This window comes from Phalangium opilio, unplaced genomic scaffold, assembly GCF_054372755.1.
Source record: "Phalangium opilio isolate 3A_F unplaced genomic scaffold, DU_Popi_V2 ptg000209l_1, whole genome shotgun sequence".
NCBI classification, from domain to species: domain Eukaryota; kingdom Metazoa; phylum Arthropoda; class Arachnida; order Opiliones; family Phalangiidae; genus Phalangium; species Phalangium opilio.
In genome coordinates, this window is record NW_028324217.1 from 13,302,041 (window position 1) to 13,317,268 (window position 15,228).

The 15,228-nt window shown below is 39.5% G+C and overlaps 42 pseudogenes; all 42 read left to right on the top strand.

Annotated features, from left to right (window-relative positions):
• Positions 1-91: 91 nt before the first annotated feature.
• LOC149620517 (5S ribosomal RNA) lies at positions 92-210 on the top strand (annotated as a pseudogene).
• A 360-nt stretch (positions 211-570) lies between these two features.
• On the top strand, positions 571-689 carry LOC149620518 (5S ribosomal RNA; annotated as a pseudogene).
• A 137-nt stretch (positions 690-826) lies between these two features.
• LOC149620519 (5S ribosomal RNA) lies at positions 827-945 on the top strand (annotated as a pseudogene).
• Positions 946-1,306: 361 nt separating this feature from the next.
• Positions 1,307-1,425, top strand: LOC149620520 (5S ribosomal RNA; annotated as a pseudogene).
• Positions 1,426-1,562: 137 nt separating this feature from the next.
• Positions 1,563-1,681, top strand: LOC149620521 (5S ribosomal RNA; annotated as a pseudogene).
• Positions 1,682-2,042: 361 nt separating this feature from the next.
• LOC149620522 (5S ribosomal RNA) lies at positions 2,043-2,161 on the top strand (annotated as a pseudogene).
• A 136-nt stretch (positions 2,162-2,297) lies between these two features.
• On the top strand, positions 2,298-2,400 carry LOC149620523 (5S ribosomal RNA; annotated as a pseudogene).
• Positions 2,401-2,522: 122 nt separating this feature from the next.
• Positions 2,523-2,641, top strand: LOC149620524 (5S ribosomal RNA; annotated as a pseudogene).
• Positions 2,642-3,001: 360 nt separating this feature from the next.
• On the top strand, positions 3,002-3,120 carry LOC149620525 (5S ribosomal RNA; annotated as a pseudogene).
• A 137-nt stretch (positions 3,121-3,257) lies between these two features.
• On the top strand, positions 3,258-3,360 carry LOC149620526 (5S ribosomal RNA; annotated as a pseudogene).
• Positions 3,361-3,482: 122 nt separating this feature from the next.
• On the top strand, positions 3,483-3,601 carry LOC149620527 (5S ribosomal RNA; annotated as a pseudogene).
• Positions 3,602-3,962: 361 nt separating this feature from the next.
• On the top strand, positions 3,963-4,081 carry LOC149620528 (5S ribosomal RNA; annotated as a pseudogene).
• A 137-nt stretch (positions 4,082-4,218) lies between these two features.
• LOC149620529 (5S ribosomal RNA) lies at positions 4,219-4,337 on the top strand (annotated as a pseudogene).
• A 361-nt stretch (positions 4,338-4,698) lies between these two features.
• On the top strand, positions 4,699-4,817 carry LOC149620530 (5S ribosomal RNA; annotated as a pseudogene).
• A 136-nt stretch (positions 4,818-4,953) lies between these two features.
• Positions 4,954-5,056, top strand: LOC149620531 (5S ribosomal RNA; annotated as a pseudogene).
• Positions 5,057-5,178: 122 nt separating this feature from the next.
• LOC149620532 (5S ribosomal RNA) lies at positions 5,179-5,297 on the top strand (annotated as a pseudogene).
• Positions 5,298-5,657: 360 nt separating this feature from the next.
• Positions 5,658-5,776, top strand: LOC149620533 (5S ribosomal RNA; annotated as a pseudogene).
• A 137-nt stretch (positions 5,777-5,913) lies between these two features.
• On the top strand, positions 5,914-6,032 carry LOC149620534 (5S ribosomal RNA; annotated as a pseudogene).
• A 136-nt stretch (positions 6,033-6,168) lies between these two features.
• LOC149620535 (5S ribosomal RNA) lies at positions 6,169-6,271 on the top strand (annotated as a pseudogene).
• A 122-nt stretch (positions 6,272-6,393) lies between these two features.
• LOC149620536 (5S ribosomal RNA) lies at positions 6,394-6,512 on the top strand (annotated as a pseudogene).
• Positions 6,513-6,649: 137 nt separating this feature from the next.
• LOC149620537 (5S ribosomal RNA) lies at positions 6,650-6,768 on the top strand (annotated as a pseudogene).
• Positions 6,769-6,902: 134 nt separating this feature from the next.
• On the top strand, positions 6,903-7,005 carry LOC149620538 (5S ribosomal RNA; annotated as a pseudogene).
• A 122-nt stretch (positions 7,006-7,127) lies between these two features.
• LOC149620539 (5S ribosomal RNA) lies at positions 7,128-7,246 on the top strand (annotated as a pseudogene).
• Positions 7,247-7,383: 137 nt separating this feature from the next.
• LOC149620540 (5S ribosomal RNA) lies at positions 7,384-7,486 on the top strand (annotated as a pseudogene).
• A 121-nt stretch (positions 7,487-7,607) lies between these two features.
• On the top strand, positions 7,608-7,726 carry LOC149620541 (5S ribosomal RNA; annotated as a pseudogene).
• A 1,245-nt stretch (positions 7,727-8,971) lies between these two features.
• Positions 8,972-9,090, top strand: LOC149620542 (5S ribosomal RNA; annotated as a pseudogene).
• A 136-nt stretch (positions 9,091-9,226) lies between these two features.
• LOC149620543 (5S ribosomal RNA) lies at positions 9,227-9,329 on the top strand (annotated as a pseudogene).
• A 122-nt stretch (positions 9,330-9,451) lies between these two features.
• LOC149620544 (5S ribosomal RNA) lies at positions 9,452-9,570 on the top strand (annotated as a pseudogene).
• Positions 9,571-9,707: 137 nt separating this feature from the next.
• Positions 9,708-9,826, top strand: LOC149620545 (5S ribosomal RNA; annotated as a pseudogene).
• Positions 9,827-10,190: 364 nt separating this feature from the next.
• Positions 10,191-10,309, top strand: LOC149620546 (5S ribosomal RNA; annotated as a pseudogene).
• Positions 10,310-10,445: 136 nt separating this feature from the next.
• LOC149620547 (5S ribosomal RNA) lies at positions 10,446-10,548 on the top strand (annotated as a pseudogene).
• A 122-nt stretch (positions 10,549-10,670) lies between these two features.
• Positions 10,671-10,789, top strand: LOC149620548 (5S ribosomal RNA; annotated as a pseudogene).
• A 362-nt stretch (positions 10,790-11,151) lies between these two features.
• Positions 11,152-11,270, top strand: LOC149620549 (5S ribosomal RNA; annotated as a pseudogene).
• Positions 11,271-11,631: 361 nt separating this feature from the next.
• LOC149620550 (5S ribosomal RNA) lies at positions 11,632-11,750 on the top strand (annotated as a pseudogene).
• Positions 11,751-11,887: 137 nt separating this feature from the next.
• Positions 11,888-11,990, top strand: LOC149620551 (5S ribosomal RNA; annotated as a pseudogene).
• Positions 11,991-12,111: 121 nt separating this feature from the next.
• LOC149620552 (5S ribosomal RNA) lies at positions 12,112-12,230 on the top strand (annotated as a pseudogene).
• Positions 12,231-12,591: 361 nt separating this feature from the next.
• Positions 12,592-12,710, top strand: LOC149620553 (5S ribosomal RNA; annotated as a pseudogene).
• Positions 12,711-13,071: 361 nt separating this feature from the next.
• LOC149620554 (5S ribosomal RNA) lies at positions 13,072-13,190 on the top strand (annotated as a pseudogene).
• Positions 13,191-13,328: 138 nt separating this feature from the next.
• Positions 13,329-13,447, top strand: LOC149620555 (5S ribosomal RNA; annotated as a pseudogene).
• A 361-nt stretch (positions 13,448-13,808) lies between these two features.
• LOC149620556 (5S ribosomal RNA) lies at positions 13,809-13,927 on the top strand (annotated as a pseudogene).
• A 137-nt stretch (positions 13,928-14,064) lies between these two features.
• Positions 14,065-14,167, top strand: LOC149620557 (5S ribosomal RNA; annotated as a pseudogene).
• A 122-nt stretch (positions 14,168-14,289) lies between these two features.
• On the top strand, positions 14,290-14,408 carry LOC149620558 (5S ribosomal RNA; annotated as a pseudogene).
• Positions 14,409-15,228: the final 820 nt, after the last annotated feature.

A 15,228-nucleotide genomic window follows, 5' to 3' on the forward strand; every position in this document is an offset into this window, starting at 1 on the left:
CCAGATATGAAAAAAGCAAACATATCTTCTTTTTGTTATTGTTTTATAAAGATGAAGGTTAATTAAATTCAAATTATTAACTAGTACTGTCGGCAACGGCCATATCACGCTGAATACAGCGGTTCTCGTCCGATCGCCGAAGTTAAGCAGCGTCGAGCGCAGTCAGTACTTGGGAGGGAGATCACTTAGGAACAGTGCGTGCCGTTGGCTTTTTCACTTTTTTCCTCTATTAAATTCCAATAGGTATGTATAACGCAAACATACTTTCTTTTTGTTATTGTTTTAAAAAGATGATGGTTAATTTGTCTCACTTAATTTAAATTCGAATTAGTAACTAGCGCTCTCGGCAACGGCCATATTACGCTGAAAACACCGGTTCTCGTCCGATCACCGAAGTTAAGCTGTGTCGAGCGCAGTCAGTACTTTTGAACACTGCGTGCCGTTTGCTTTTTCCTTTTTGTTTCCTCTTTTAAATTCCACCAGATATGAAAAAAGCAAACATATCTTCTTTTTGTTATTGTTTTATAAAGATGAAGGTTAATTAAATTCAAATTATTAACTAGCACTTTCAGCAACGGCTATATCACGCTGAATACACCGGTTATCGTCCGATCACCGAAGTTAAGCAGCGTCGAGCGCAGTCAGTGCTTGGGAGGGAGACCACTTAGGAACACTGCGTGCCGTTGGCTATATCACTTTTTTCCCCTCTTTTAAATTCCAAAAGATATGAAAAAAGCAAACATGTTTTCATTTTGTTATTGTTTTAAAAAGATGAAGGTTAATTTGTCTCACTTAATTTAAATTCGAATTATTAACTAGCACTCTCGGCAACGGCCATATCACGCTGAAAACACCGGTTCACGTCCGATCACCGAAGTGAAGCAGCGTCGAGCGCAGTCAGTACTTGGGAGGGAGATCACTAAGGAACAGTGCGTGCCGTTGGCTTTTTCACTTTTTTTCCTCTATTAAATTCCAATAGGTATGTATAACGCAAACATATTTTCTTTTTGTTATTGTTTTAAAAAGATGATGGTTAATTTGTCTCACTTAATTTAAATTCGAATTAGTAACTAGCGCTCTCGGCAACGGCCATATCACGCTGAAAACACCTGTTCTCGTCCGATCAACGAAGTTAAGCTGTGTCGAGCGCAGTCAGTACTTTTGAACACTGCGTGCCGTTGGCTTTTTCCTTTTTGTTTCCTCTTTTAAATTCCACCAGATATGAAAAAAGCAAACATATCTTCTTTTTGTTATTGTTTTATAAAGCTGAAGGTTAATTAAATTCAAATTAGTAATTAGCACTGGCGGCAACGGCCATATCACGCTGAAAACAGCGGTTCTCGTCCGATCGCCGAAGTTAACCAGCGTCGAGCGCAGTCAGTGCTTGGGAGGGAGACCACTTAGGAACACTGCGTGCCGTTGGCTATATCACTTTTTTCCCCTCTTTTAAATTCCAAAAGATATGAAAAAAGCAAACATGTTTTCATTTTGTTATTGTTTTAAAAAGATGAAGGTTAATTTGTCTCACTTAATTTAAATTCGAATTATTAACTAGCACTCTCGGCAACGGCCATATCACGCTGAAAACACCGGTTCACGTCCGATCACCGAAGTGAAGCAGCGTCGAGCGCAGTCAGTACTTGGGAGGGAGATCACTAAGGAACAGTGCGTGCCGTTGGCTTTTTCACTTTTTTTCCTCTATTAAATTCCAATAGGTATGTATAACGCAAACATATTTTCTTTTTGTTATTGTTTTAAAAAGATGATGGTTAATTTGTCTCACTTAATTTAAATTCGAATTAGTAACTAGCGCTCTCGGCAACGGCCATATCACGCTGAAAACACCTGTTCTCGTCCGATCAACGAAGTTAAGCTGTGTCGAGCGCAGTCAGTACTTTTGAACACTGCGTGCCGTTGGCTTTTTCCTTTTTGTTTCCTCTTTTAAATTCCACCAGATATGAAAAAAGCAAACATATCTTCTTTTTGTTATTGTTTTATAAAGCTGAAGGTTAATTAAATTCAAATTAGTAATTAGCACTGGCGGCAACGGCCATATCACGCTGAAAACAGCGGTTCTCGTCCGATCGCCGAAGTTAACCAGCGTCGAGCGCAGTCAGTACTTGGGAGGGAGATCACTTAGGAACAGTGCGTGCCGTTGGCTTTTTCACTTTTTTTCCTCTATTAAATTCCAATAGGTATGTATATCGCAAACATATTTTCTTTTTGTTATTGTTTTAAAAAGATGATGGTTAATTTGTCTCACTTAATTTAAATTCGAATTAGTAACTAGCGCTCTCGGCAACGGCCATATCGCGCTGAAAACACCGGTTCTCGTCCGATCACCGAAGTTAAGCAGCGTCGAGCGCAGTCAGTACTTTTGAACACTGCGTGCCGTTGGCTTTTTCCTTTTTGTTTCCTCTTTTAAATTCCACCAGATATGAAAAAAGCAAACATATCTTCTTTTTGTTATTGTTTTATAAAGATGAAGGTTAATTAAATTCAAATTATTAACTAGTACTGTCGGCAACGGCCATATCACGCTGAATACAGCGGTTCTCGTCCGATCGCCGAAGTTAAGCAGCGTCGAGCGCAGTCAGTACTTGGGAGGGAGATCACTTAGGAACAGTGCGTGCCGTTGGCTTTTTCACTTTTTTCCTCTATTAAATTCCAATAGGTATGTATAACGCAAACATACTTTCTTTTTGTTATTGTTTTAAAAAGATGATGGTTAATTTGTCTCACTTAATTTAAATTCGAATTAGTAACTAGCGCTCTCGGCAACGGCCATATTACGCTGAAAACACCGGTTCTCGTCCGATCACCGAAGTTAAGCTGTGTCGAGCGCAGTCAGTACTTTTGAACACTGCGTGCCGTTTGCTTTTTCCTTTTTGTTTCCTCTTTTAAATTCCACCAGATATGAAAAAAGCAAACATATCTTCTTTTTGTTATTGTTTTATAAAGATGAAGGTTAATTAAATTCAAATTATTAACTAGCACTGTCAGCAACGGCTATATCACGCTGAATACACCGGTTATCGTCCGATCACCGAAGTTAAGCAGCGTCGAGCGCAGTCAGTGCTTGGGAGGGAGACCACTTAGGAACACTGCGTGCCGTTGGCTATATCACTTTTTTCCCCTCTTTTAAATTCCAAAAGATATGAAAAAAGCAAACATGTTTTCATTTTGTTATTGTTTTAAAAAGATGAAGGTTAATTTGTCTCACTTAATTTAAATTCGAATTATTAACTAGCACTCTCGGCAACGGCCATATCACGCTGAAAACACCGGTTCACGTCCGATCACCGAAGTGAAGCAGCGTCGAGCGCAGTCAGTACTTTTGAACACTGCGTGCCGTTGGCTTTTTCCTTTTTGTTTCCTCTTTTAAATTCCACCAGATATGAAAAAAGCAAACATATCTTCTTTTTGTTATTGTTTTATAAAGATGAAGGTTAATTAAATTCAAATTATTAACTAGTACTGTCGGCAACGGCCATATCACGCTGAATACAGCGGTTCTCGTCCGATCGCCGAAGTTAAGCAGCGTCGAGCGCAGTCAGTACTTGGGAGGGAGATCACTAAGGAACAGTGCGTGCCGTTGGCTTTTTCACTTTTTTTCCTCTATTAAATTCCAATAGGTATGTATAACGCAAACATATTTTCTTTTTGTTATTGTTTTAAAAAGATGATGGTTAATTTGTCTCACTTAATTTAAATTCGAATTAGTAACTAGCGCTCTCGGCAACGGCCATATCACGCTGAAAACACCTGTTCTCGTCCGATCAACGAAGTTAAGCTGTGTCGAGCGCAGTCAGTACTTTTGAACACTGCGTGCCGTTGGCTTTTTCCTTTTTGTTTCCTCTTTTAAATTCCACCAGATATGAAAAAAGCAAACATATCTTCTTTTTGTTATTGTTTTATAAAGCTGAAGGTTAATTAAATTCAAATTAGTAATTAGCACTGGCGGCAACGGCCATATCACGCTGAAAACAGCGGTTCTCGTCCGATCGCCGAAGTTAACCAGCGTCGAGCGCAGTCAGTGCTTGGGAGGGAGACCACTTAGGAACACTGCGTGCCGTTGGCTATATCACTTTTTTCCCCTCTTTTAAATTCCAAAAGATATGAAAAAAGCAAACATGTTTTCATTTTGTTATTGTTTTAAAAAGATGAAGGTTAATTTGTCTCACTTAATTTAAATTCGAATTATTAACTAGCACTCTCGGCAACGGCCATATCACGCTGAAAACACCGGTTCACGTCCGATCACCGAAGTGAAGCAGCGTCGAGCGCAGTCAGTACTTGGGAGGGAGATCACTAAGGAACAGTGCGTGCCGTTGGCTTTTTCACTTTTTTTCCTCTATTAAATTCCAATAGGTATGTATAACGCAAACATATTTTCTTTTTGTTATTGTTTTAAAAAGATGATGGTTAATTTGTCTCACTTAATTTAAATTCGAATTAGTAACTAGCGCTCTCGGCAACGGCCATATCACGCTGAAAACACCTGTTCTCGTCCGATCAACGAAGTTAAGCTGTGTCGAGCGCAGTCAGTACTTTTGAACACTGCGTGCCGTTGGCTTTTTCCTTTTTGTTTCCTCTTTTAAATTCCACCAGATATGAAAAAAGCAAACATATCTTCTTTTTGTTATTGTTTTATAAAGCTGAAGGTTAATTAAATTCAAATTAGTAATTAGCACTGGCGGCAACGGCCATATCACGCTGAAAACAGCGGTTCTCGTCCGATCGCCGAAGTTAACCAGCGTCGAGCGCAGTCAGTACTTGGGAGGGAGATCACTTAGGAACAGTGCGTGCCGTTGGCTTTTTCACTTTTTTTCCTCTATTAAATTCCAATAGGTATGTATATCGCAAACATATTTTCTTTTTGTTATTGTTTTAAAAAGATGATGGTTAATTTGTCTCACTTAATTTAAATTCGAATTAGTAACTAGCGCTCTCGGCAACGGCCATATCGCGCTGAAAACACCGGTTCTCGTCCGATCACCGAAGTTAAGCAGCGTCGAGCGCAGTCAGTACTTTTGAACACTGCGTGCCGTTGGCTTTTTCCTTTTTGTTTCCTCTTTTAAATTCCACCAGATATGAAAAAAGCAAACATATCTTCTTTTTGTTATTGTTTTATAAAGATGAAGGTTAATTAAATTCAAATTATTAACTAGTACTGTCGGCAACGGCCATATCACGCTGAATACAGCGGTTCTCGTCCGATCGCCGAAGTTAAGCAGCGTCGAGCGCAGTCAGTACTTGGGAGGGAGATCACTTAGGAACAGTGCGTGCCGTTGGCTTTTTCACTTTTTTCCTCTATTAAATTCCAATAGGTATGTATAACGCAAACATACTTTCTTTTTGTTATTGTTTTAAAAAGATGATGGTTAATTTGTCTCACTTAATTTAAATTCGAATTAGTAACTAGCGCTCTCGGCAACGGCCATATTACGCTGAAAACACCGGTTCTCGTCCGATCACCGAAGTTAAGCTGTGTCGAGCGCAGTCAGTACTTTTGAACACTGCGTGCCGTTTGCTTTTTCCTTTTTGTTTCCTCTTTTAAATTCCACCAGATATGAAAAAAGCAAACATATCTTCTTTTTGTTATTGTTTTATAAAGATGAAGGTTAATTAAATTCAAATTATTAACTAGCACTGTCAGCAACGGCTATATCACGCTGAATACACCGGTTATCGTCCGATCACCGAAGTTAAGCAGCGTCGAGCGCAGTCAGTGCTTGGGAGGGAGACCACTTAGGAACACTGCGTGCCGTTGGCTATATCACTTTTTTCCCCTCTTTTAAATTCCAAAAGATATGAAAAAAGCAAACATGTTTTCATTTTGTTATTGTTTTAAAAAGATGAAGGTTAATTTGTCTCACTTAATTTAAATTCGAATTATTAACTAGCACTCTCGGCAACGGCCATATCACGCTGAAAACACCGGTTCACGTCCGATCACCGAAGTGAAGCAGCGTCGAGCGCAGTCAGTACTTGGGAGGGAGATCACTAAGGAACAGTTCGTGCCGTTGGCTTTTTCACTTTTTTTCCTCTATTAAATTCCAATAGGTATGTATAACGCAAACATATTTTCTTTTTGTTATGGTTTTAAAAAGATGATGGTTAATTTGTCTCACTTAATTTAAATTCGAATTAGTAACTAGCGCTCTCGGCAACGGCCATATCACGCTGAAAACACCGGTTCTCGTCCGATCACCGAAGTTAAGCTGTGTCGAGCGCAGTCAGTACTTTTGAACACTGCGTGCCGTTGGCTTTTTCCTTTTTGTTTCCCCTTTTAAATTCCATCAGATATGAAAAAAGCAAACATATCTTCTTTTTGTTATTGTTTTATAAAGATGAAGGTTAATTAAATTCAAATTATTAACTAGCACTGTCGGCAACGGCCATATCACGCTGAATACACCGGTTATCGTCCGATCACCGAAGTTAAGCAGCGTCGAGCGCAGTCAGTGCTTGGGAGGGAGACCACTTAGGAACACTGCGTGCCGTTGGGTATATCACTTTTTTTCGCTCTTTTAAATTCCAATAGATATGAAAATAGCAAACATGTTTTCTTTTTGTTATTGTTTTAAAAAGATGAAGGTTAATTTGTCTCACTTAATTTAAATTCGAATTATTAACTAGCACTCTCGGCAACGGCCATATCACGCTGAAAACACCGGTTCTCGTCCGATCACCGAAGTTAAGCAGCGTCAAGCGCAGTCAGTACTTGGGAGGGAGACCACTTAGGAACAGTGCGTGCCGTTGGCTTTTTCACTTTTTTCCTCTTTTATATTCTAATAGATATGAAAACGCAAACATATTTTCTTTCTGTTATTGTTTTAAAAAGATGAAGGTTAATTTGTCTCACTTTATTTAAATTCGAATTAGTAACTAGCGCTCTCGGCAACGGCCATATCGCGCTGAAAACACCGGTTCTCGTCCGATCACCGAAGTTAAGCAGCGTCGAGCGCAGTCAGTACTTTTGAACACTGCGTGCCGTTGGCTTTTTCCTTTTTGTTTCCTCTTTTAAATTCCACCAGATATGAAAAAATCAAACATATCTTCTTTTTGTTATTGTTTTATAAAGATGAAGGTTAATTAAATTCAAATTATTAACTAGCACTGTCGGCAACGGCCATATCACGCTGAATACACCGGTTATCGTCCGATCACCGAAGTTAAGCAGCGTCGAGCGCAGTCAGTGCTTGGGAGGGAGACCACTTAGGAACACTGCGTGCCGTTGGCTATATCACTTTTTTTCGCTCTTTTAAATATCAATAGATATGAAAAAAGCAAACATGTTTTCTTTTTGTTATTGTTTTAAAAAGATGAAGGTTATTTTGTCTCACTTAATTTAAATTCGAATTATTAACTAGCACTCTCGGCAACGGCCATATCACGCTGAAAACACCGGTTCTCGTCCGATCACCGAAGTTAAGCAGCGTCGAGCGCAGTCAGAACTTTTGAACGCTGCGTGCCGTTGGCTTTTTCCTTTTTGTTTCCTCTTTTAAATTCCACCAGATATGAAAAAGCAAACATATCTTCTTTTTGTTATTGTTTTATAAAGATGAAGGTTAATTAAATTCAAATTATTAACTAGTACTGTCGGCAACGGCCATATCACGCTGAATAAAGCGGTTCTCGTCCGATCACAGAAGTTAAGCAGCGTCGAGCGCAGTCAGTACTTGGGAGGGAGACCACTTAGGAACACTGCGTGCCGTTGTCGTTTTCACTTTCTACCTCTCCGTGTGACGTAGTCCAGGAGAGGTTCTGTAACGGCCGTGTCTGTCTGTGTGTGTGTCTGTCTGTCCGTTGTTACACCCACGTGACCGCGTTCGCAGTTTGCGTATCGGAGCAAACGTGTTGGCCATTTCCGAACTGCTTTCACAGTCACGGAAATGGCTCCTCTACTTGAGTTCTCACACCACCATCTTCTGGTCTTTGTCCATCCCACACGGACACCAGTCTGTTCTTACTGGCTTCTAATCACCACCATCTTCTGGTCTTTGTCCATCCCACACGGACACCAGTCTGTTCTTACTGGCTTCTAATCACCACCATCTTCTGTTCGTTGTCAATCCCACATTTACACCAGTCTGCACTTACACTGGCTTCTAACACCACCATCCACTGGTCTTCCGTCTATTCCACATAGACACCAATCTGTATCATTGGCTTCTACTCCATTATCATCGTTTGGTTTTAGGATATACGCGGCGATCAGCTAGGGTTACGAGAAACGTCTAGCCTCCCTAAGGTGGGATCGCCACCAAAGGTTTTCGCAATTGCGCTTTTTCCTTACTATTATAATGGAAACGAATCGTATATATACCCCAAATTTGAAAAAAGCGGGCAAGAGGGGTACCCTTCACTTTAAACGTCAATATTAGCAAAGTTTGAGAAGATAATAGGTATAACTTTATTTTAAACGATATAACTATTATTAATGTTAATTATTGAAGATTAAAATAATTAAAAATAATTATATTTATTTAAATATTAAAGATAAACCTCTCGTGCAAAGAGAGAGATTATCATTGATCCTATATCTACCAAGGCCCGTGCATGCGATATATTTCCTTCATTGCCTCCTATATCTATCAAGGCCCGTGCATTGTGATATATTTCATTCATTGCCTCCTATATCTATCAAGGCCCGTGCATTGTGATATATTTCATTCATTGCCTCCTATATCTATCAAGGCCCGTGCATTGCGATATATTTTTCAAAACAACAACAAAAATGGGAAACCCCAACTTAGAAACATAACGTTTTCATTGGATACTTAAGTTTATATAATCTTCTTGACACGGAGAGGTAATATTTTGGTTTTCCCAACTTGTTTTTTCCTCTTTTAAATTCCAATAGATATGAAAAAAGCAAACATATTTAATTTTTGCTTTTGTTTTAAAAAGATGAAGGTTAATTTGTCTCACTTAATTTAAATTCGAATTATTAACTAGCACTCTCGGCAACGGTCATATCACGCTGAAAACACCGGTTCACGTCCGATCACCGAAGTTAAGCAGCGTCGAGCGCAGTCAGTACTTGGGAGGGAGATCACTAAGGAACAGTTCGTGCCGTTGGCTTTTTCACTTTTTTTCCTCTATTAAATTCCAATAGGTATGTATAACGCAAACATATTTTCTTTTTGTTATGGTTTTAAAAAGATGATGGTTAATTTGTCTCACTTAATTTAAATTCGAATTAGTAACTAGCGCTCTCGGCAACGGCCATATCACGCTGAAAACACCGGTTCTCGTCCGATCACCGAAGTTAAGCTGTGTCGAGCGCAGTCAGTACTTTTGAACACTGCGTGCCGTTGGCTTTTTCCTTTTTGTTTCCCCTTTTAAATTCCATCAGATATGAAAAAAGCAAACATATCTTCTTTTTGTTATTGTTTTATAAAGATGAAGGTTAATTAAATTCAAATTATTAACTAGCACTGTCGGCAACGGCCATATAACGCTGAATACACCGGTTATCGTCCGATCACCGAAGTTAAGCAGCGTCGAGCGCAGTCAGTGCTTGGGAGGGAGACCACTTAGGAACACTGCGTGCCGTTGGCTATATCACTTTTTTCCCCTCTTTTAAATTCCAATAGATATGAAAAAAGCAAACATATTTTCATTTTGTTATTGTTTTAAAAAGATGAAGGTTAATTTGTCTCACTTAATTTAAATTCGAATTATTAACTAGCACTCTCGGCAACGGCCATATGACGCTGAAGACACCGGATCTCGTCCGACCATCGAAGTTAAGCAGCGTCGAGCGCAGTCAGTACTTGGGAGGGAGACCACTTAGGAACACAGCGTGCCGTTGGCTTTTTCACTTTTTTTCCCTCTTTTAAAATCCAATAGATATGAAAAAAGCAAACATATAATTTCTTTTTGTTATTGTTTTAAAAAGATGAAGGTTAATTATTCTCACTTAATTTGAATTCGAAATATTAACTAGCACACTCGGCAAATGCGATATCACGCTGAAAACACCGGTTCTCGTCCGATCACCGAAGTTAAGCAGCGTCGAGCGCAGTCAGTACTTGGGAACACTACGTGCCGTTGGCTTTTTCCTTTTTGTTTCCTCTTTTAAATTCCACCAGATATGAAAAAAGCAAACATATCTTCTTTTTGTTATTGTTTTATAAAGATGAAGGTTAATTAAATTCAAATTATTAACTAGCACTGTCGGCAACGGCCATATCACGCTGAATACAGCGGTTCTCGTCCGATCGCCGAAGTTAAGCAGCGTCGAGCGCAGTCAGTACTTGGGAGGGAGATCACTAAGGAACAGTTCGTGCCGTTGGCTTTTTCACTTTTTTTCCTCTATTAAATTCCAATAGGTATGTATAACGCAAACATATTTTCTTTTTGTTATGGTTTTAAAAAGATGATGGTTAATTTGTCTCACTTAATTTAAATTCGAATTAGTAACTAGCGCTCTCGGCAACGGCCATATCACGCTGAAAACACCGGTTCTCGTCCGATCACCGAAGTTAAGCTGTGTCGAGCGCAGTCAGTACTTTTGAACACTGCGTGCCGTTGGCTTTTTCCTTTTTGTTTCCCCTTTTAAATTCCATCAGATATGAAAAAAGCAAACATATCTTCTTTTTGTTATTGTTTTATAAAGATGAAGGTTAATTAAATTCAAATTATTAACTAGTACTCTCGGCAACGGCCATATCACGCTGAAAACACCTGTTCTCGTCCGATCACCGAAGTTAAGCAGCGTCGAGCGCAGTCAGTGCTTGGGAGTGAGACCACTTAGGAACACTGCGTGCCGTTGGCTATATCACTTTTTTCCCCTCTTTTAAATTCCAATAGATATGAAAAAAGCAAACATATTTTCTTTTTGTTATTGTTTTAAAAAGATGAAGGTTAATTATTCTCACTTAATTTAAATTCGAAATATTAACTAGCACTCTCGGCAACTGCGATATCACGCTGAAAACACCGGTTCTCGTCCGATCACCGAAGTTAAGCAGCGTCGAGCGCAGTCAGTACTTGGGAACACTGCGTGCCGTTTGCTTTTTCCTTTTTGTTTCCTCTTTTAAATTCCACCAGATATGAAAAAATCAAACATATCTTCTTTTTGTTATTGTTTTATAAAGATGAAGGTTAATTAAATTCAAATTATTAACTAGCACTGTCGGCAACGGCCATATCACGCTGAATACACCGGTTCTCGTCCGATCACCGAAGTTAAGCAGCGTCGAGCGCAGTCAGTACTTGGGAGGGAGACCACTTAGGAACACAGCGTGCCGTTGGTTTTTCACTTTTCTTTCCTCTTTTAAAATCCAATAGATATGAAAAAAGCAAACATATTTTCTTTTTGTTATTGTTTTAAAAAGATGAAGGTTAATTATTCTCACTTAATTTAAATTCGAACTATTAACTAGCACTTTCGGCAACGGCCATATCACGCTGAAAACACCGGTTCTCGTCCGATCACCGAAGTTAAGCTGTGTCGAGCGCAGTCAGTACTTTTGAACACTGCGTGCCGTTTGCTTTTTCCTTTTTGTTTCCTCTTTTAAATTCCACCAGATATGAAAAAATCAAACATATCTTCTTTTTGTTATTGTTTTATAAAGATGAAGGTTAATTAAATTCAAATTATTAACTAGCACTGTCAGCAACGGCCATATCACGCTGAATACACCGGTTATCGTCCGATCACCGAAGTTAAGCAGCGTCGAGAGCAGTCAGTGCTTGGGAGGGAGTCCACTTAGGAACACTGCGTGCCGTTGGCAATATCACTTTTTTCCCCTCTTTTAAATTCCAATAGATATGAAAAAAGCAAACATATTTTCATTTTGTTATTGTTTTAAAAAGATGAAGGTTAATTTGTCTCACTTAATTTAAATTCGAATTAGTAACTAGCGCTCTCGGCAACGGCCATATCACGCTGAAAACACCGGTTCTCGTCCGATCACCGAAGTTAAGCTGTGTCGAGCGCAGTCAGTACTTTTGAACACTGCGTGCCGTTGGCTTTTTCCTTTTTGTTTCCTCTTTTAAATTCCACCAGATATGAAAAAAGCAAACATATCTTCTTTTGTTATTGTTTTATAAAGCTGAAGGTTAATTAAATTCAAATTAATAACTAGCACTGGCGGCAACGGCCATATCACGCTGAATACAGCGGTTCTCGTCCGATCGCCGAAGTTAACCAGCGTCGAGCGCAGTCAGTACTTGGGAGGGAGATCACTTAGGAACAGTGCGTGCCGTTGGCTTTTTCACTTTTTTTCCTCTATTAAATTCCAATAGGTATGTATAACGCAAACATATTTTCTTTTTGTTATTGTTTTAAAAAGATGATGGTTAATTTGTCTCACTTAATTTAAATTCGAATTAGTAACTAGCGCTCTCGGTAACGGCCATATCACGCTGAAAACACCTGTTCTCGTCCGATCAACGAAGTTAAGCTGTGTCGAGCGCAGTCAGTACTTTTGAACACTGCGTGTCGTTGGCTTTTTCCTTTTTGTTTCCTCTTTTAAATTCCACCAGATATGAAAAAAGCAAACATATCTTCTTTTTGTTATTGTTTTATAAAGCTGAAGGTTAATTAAATTCAAATTAGTAACTAGCACTGGCGGCAACGGCCATATCACGCTGAATACAGCGGTTCTCGTCCGATCGCCGAAGTTAACCAGCGTCGAGCGCAGTCAGTACTTGGGAGGGAGATCACTTAGGAACAGTGCGTGCCGTTGGCTTTTTCACTTTTTTTCCTCTATTAAATTCCAATAGGTATGTATAACGCAAACATATTTTCTTTTTGTTATTGTTTTAAAAAGATGATGGTTAATTTGTCTCACTTAATTTAAATTCGAATTAGTAACTAGCGCTCTCGGCAACGGCCATATCACGCTGAAAACACCTGTTCTCGTCCGATCAACGAAGTTAAGCTGTGTCGAGCGCAGTCAGTACTTTTGAACACTGCTTGCCGTTGGCTTTTTCCTTTTTGTTTCCTCTTTTAAATTCCACCAGATATGAAAAAAGCAAACATATCTTCTTTTTGTTATTGTTTTATAAAGATGAAGGTTAATTAAATTCAAATTATTAACTAGCACTGTCAGCAACGGCCATATCACGCTGAATACACCGGTTATCGTCCGATCACCGAAGTTAAGCAGCGTCGAGCGCAGTCAGTACTTGGGAGGGAGACCACTTAGGAACCGTGCGTGCCGTTGGCTTTTTCACTTTTTTTCCTCTTGTAAATTCCAAAAGATATGAAAAACGCAAATATATATTTTCTTTTTGTTATTGTTTTAAAAAGATGAAGGTTAATTTTTCTCACTTTATTTAAATTCGAATTAGTAACTAGCGCTCTCGGCAACGGCCATATCGCGCTGAAAACACCGGTTCTCGTCCGATCACCGAAGTTAAGCAGCGTCGAGCGCAGTCAGTACTTGGGAGGGAGACCACTTAGGAACACAGCGTGCCGTTGGTTTTTCACTTTTCTTTCCTCTTTTAAAATCCAATAGATATGAAAAAAGCAAACATATTTTCTTTTTGTTATTGTTTTAAAAAGATGAAGGTTAATTATTCTCACTTAATTTAAATTCGAACTATTAACTAGCACTTTCGGCAACGGCCATATCACGCTGAAAACACCGGTTCTCGTCCGATCACCGAAGTTAAGCTGTGTCGAGCGCAGTCAGTACTTTTGAACACTGCGTGCCGTTTGCTTTTTCCTTTTTGTTTCCTCTTTTAAATTCCACCAGATATGAAAAAATCAAACATATCTTCTTTTTGTTATTGTTTTATAAAGATGAAGGTTAATTAAATTCAAATTATTAACTAGCACTGTCAGCAACGGCCATATCACGCTGAATACACCGGTTATCGTCCGATCACCGAAGTTAAGCAGCGTCGAGAGCAGTCAGTGCTTGGGAGGGAGTCCACTTAGGAACACTGCGTGCCGTTGGCAATATCACTTTTTTCCCCTCTTTTAAATTCCAATAGATATGAAAAAAGCAAACATATTTTCATTTTGTTATTGTTTTAAAAAGATGATGGTTAATTTGTCTCACTTAATTTAAATTCGAATTAGTAACTAGCGCTCTCGGCAACGGCCATATCACGCTGAAAACACCGGTTCTCGTCCGATCACCGAAGTTAAGCTGTGTCGAGCGCAGTCAGTACTTTTGAACACTGCGTGCCGTTGGCTTTTTCCTTTTTGTTTCCCCTTTTAAATTCCATCAGATATGAAAAAAGCAAACATATCTTCTTTTTGTTATTGTTTTATAAAGATGAAGGTTAATTAAATTCAAATTATTAACTAGCACTGTCGGCAACGGCCATATAACGCTGAATACACCGGTTATCGTCCGATCACCGAAGTTAAGCAGCGTCGAGCGCAGTCAGTGCTTGGGAGGGAGACCACTTAGGAACACTGCGTGCCGTTGGCTTTTTCACTTTTTTTCCCTCTTTTAAAATCCAATAGATATGAAAAAAGCAAACATATAATTTCTTTTTGTTATTGTTTTAAAAAGATGAAGGTTAATTATTCTCACTTAATTTGAATTCGAAATATTAACTAGCACACTCGGCAAATGCGATATCACGCTGAAAACACCGGTTCTCGTCCGATCACCGAAGTTAAGCAGCGTCGAGCGCAGTCAGTACTTGGGAACACTGCGTGCCGTTGGCTTTTTACCTCTCCGTGTGACGTAGTCCAGGAGAGGTTCTGTAACGGCCGTGTCTGTGTGTGTGTCTGTCTGTGTGTCTGTCTGTGTGTCTGTGTGTGTGTCTGTGTGTCTGTCTGTCTGTTGTTACACCCACGTGACCGCGTTCGCAGTTTGCGTATCGGAGCAAACGTGTTCGCCATTTCCGAACTGCTTTCACAGTCACGGAAATGGCTCCTCTACTCGAGTTCTCACACCACCATCTTCTGGTCTTTGTCCATCCCACACGGACACCAGTCTGTTCTTACTGGCTTCTAATCACCACCATCTTCTGTTCTTTGTCAATCCCAACTTTGACACCAGTCTGCACTTACACTGTCTTCTAACACCACCATCCACTGGTCTTCCGTCTATTCCACATAGACACCAATCTGTATCATTGGCTTCTACTCTATTATCATCGTTTGGTTTTAGGATATACGCGGCGATCAGCTAGGGTTACGAGAAACGTCTAGCCTCCCTAAGGTGGGATCGCCTCCAAAGGTTTTCGCAATTGCGCTTTTTCCTTACTATTATAATGAAAACGAATCGTATATATACCCCA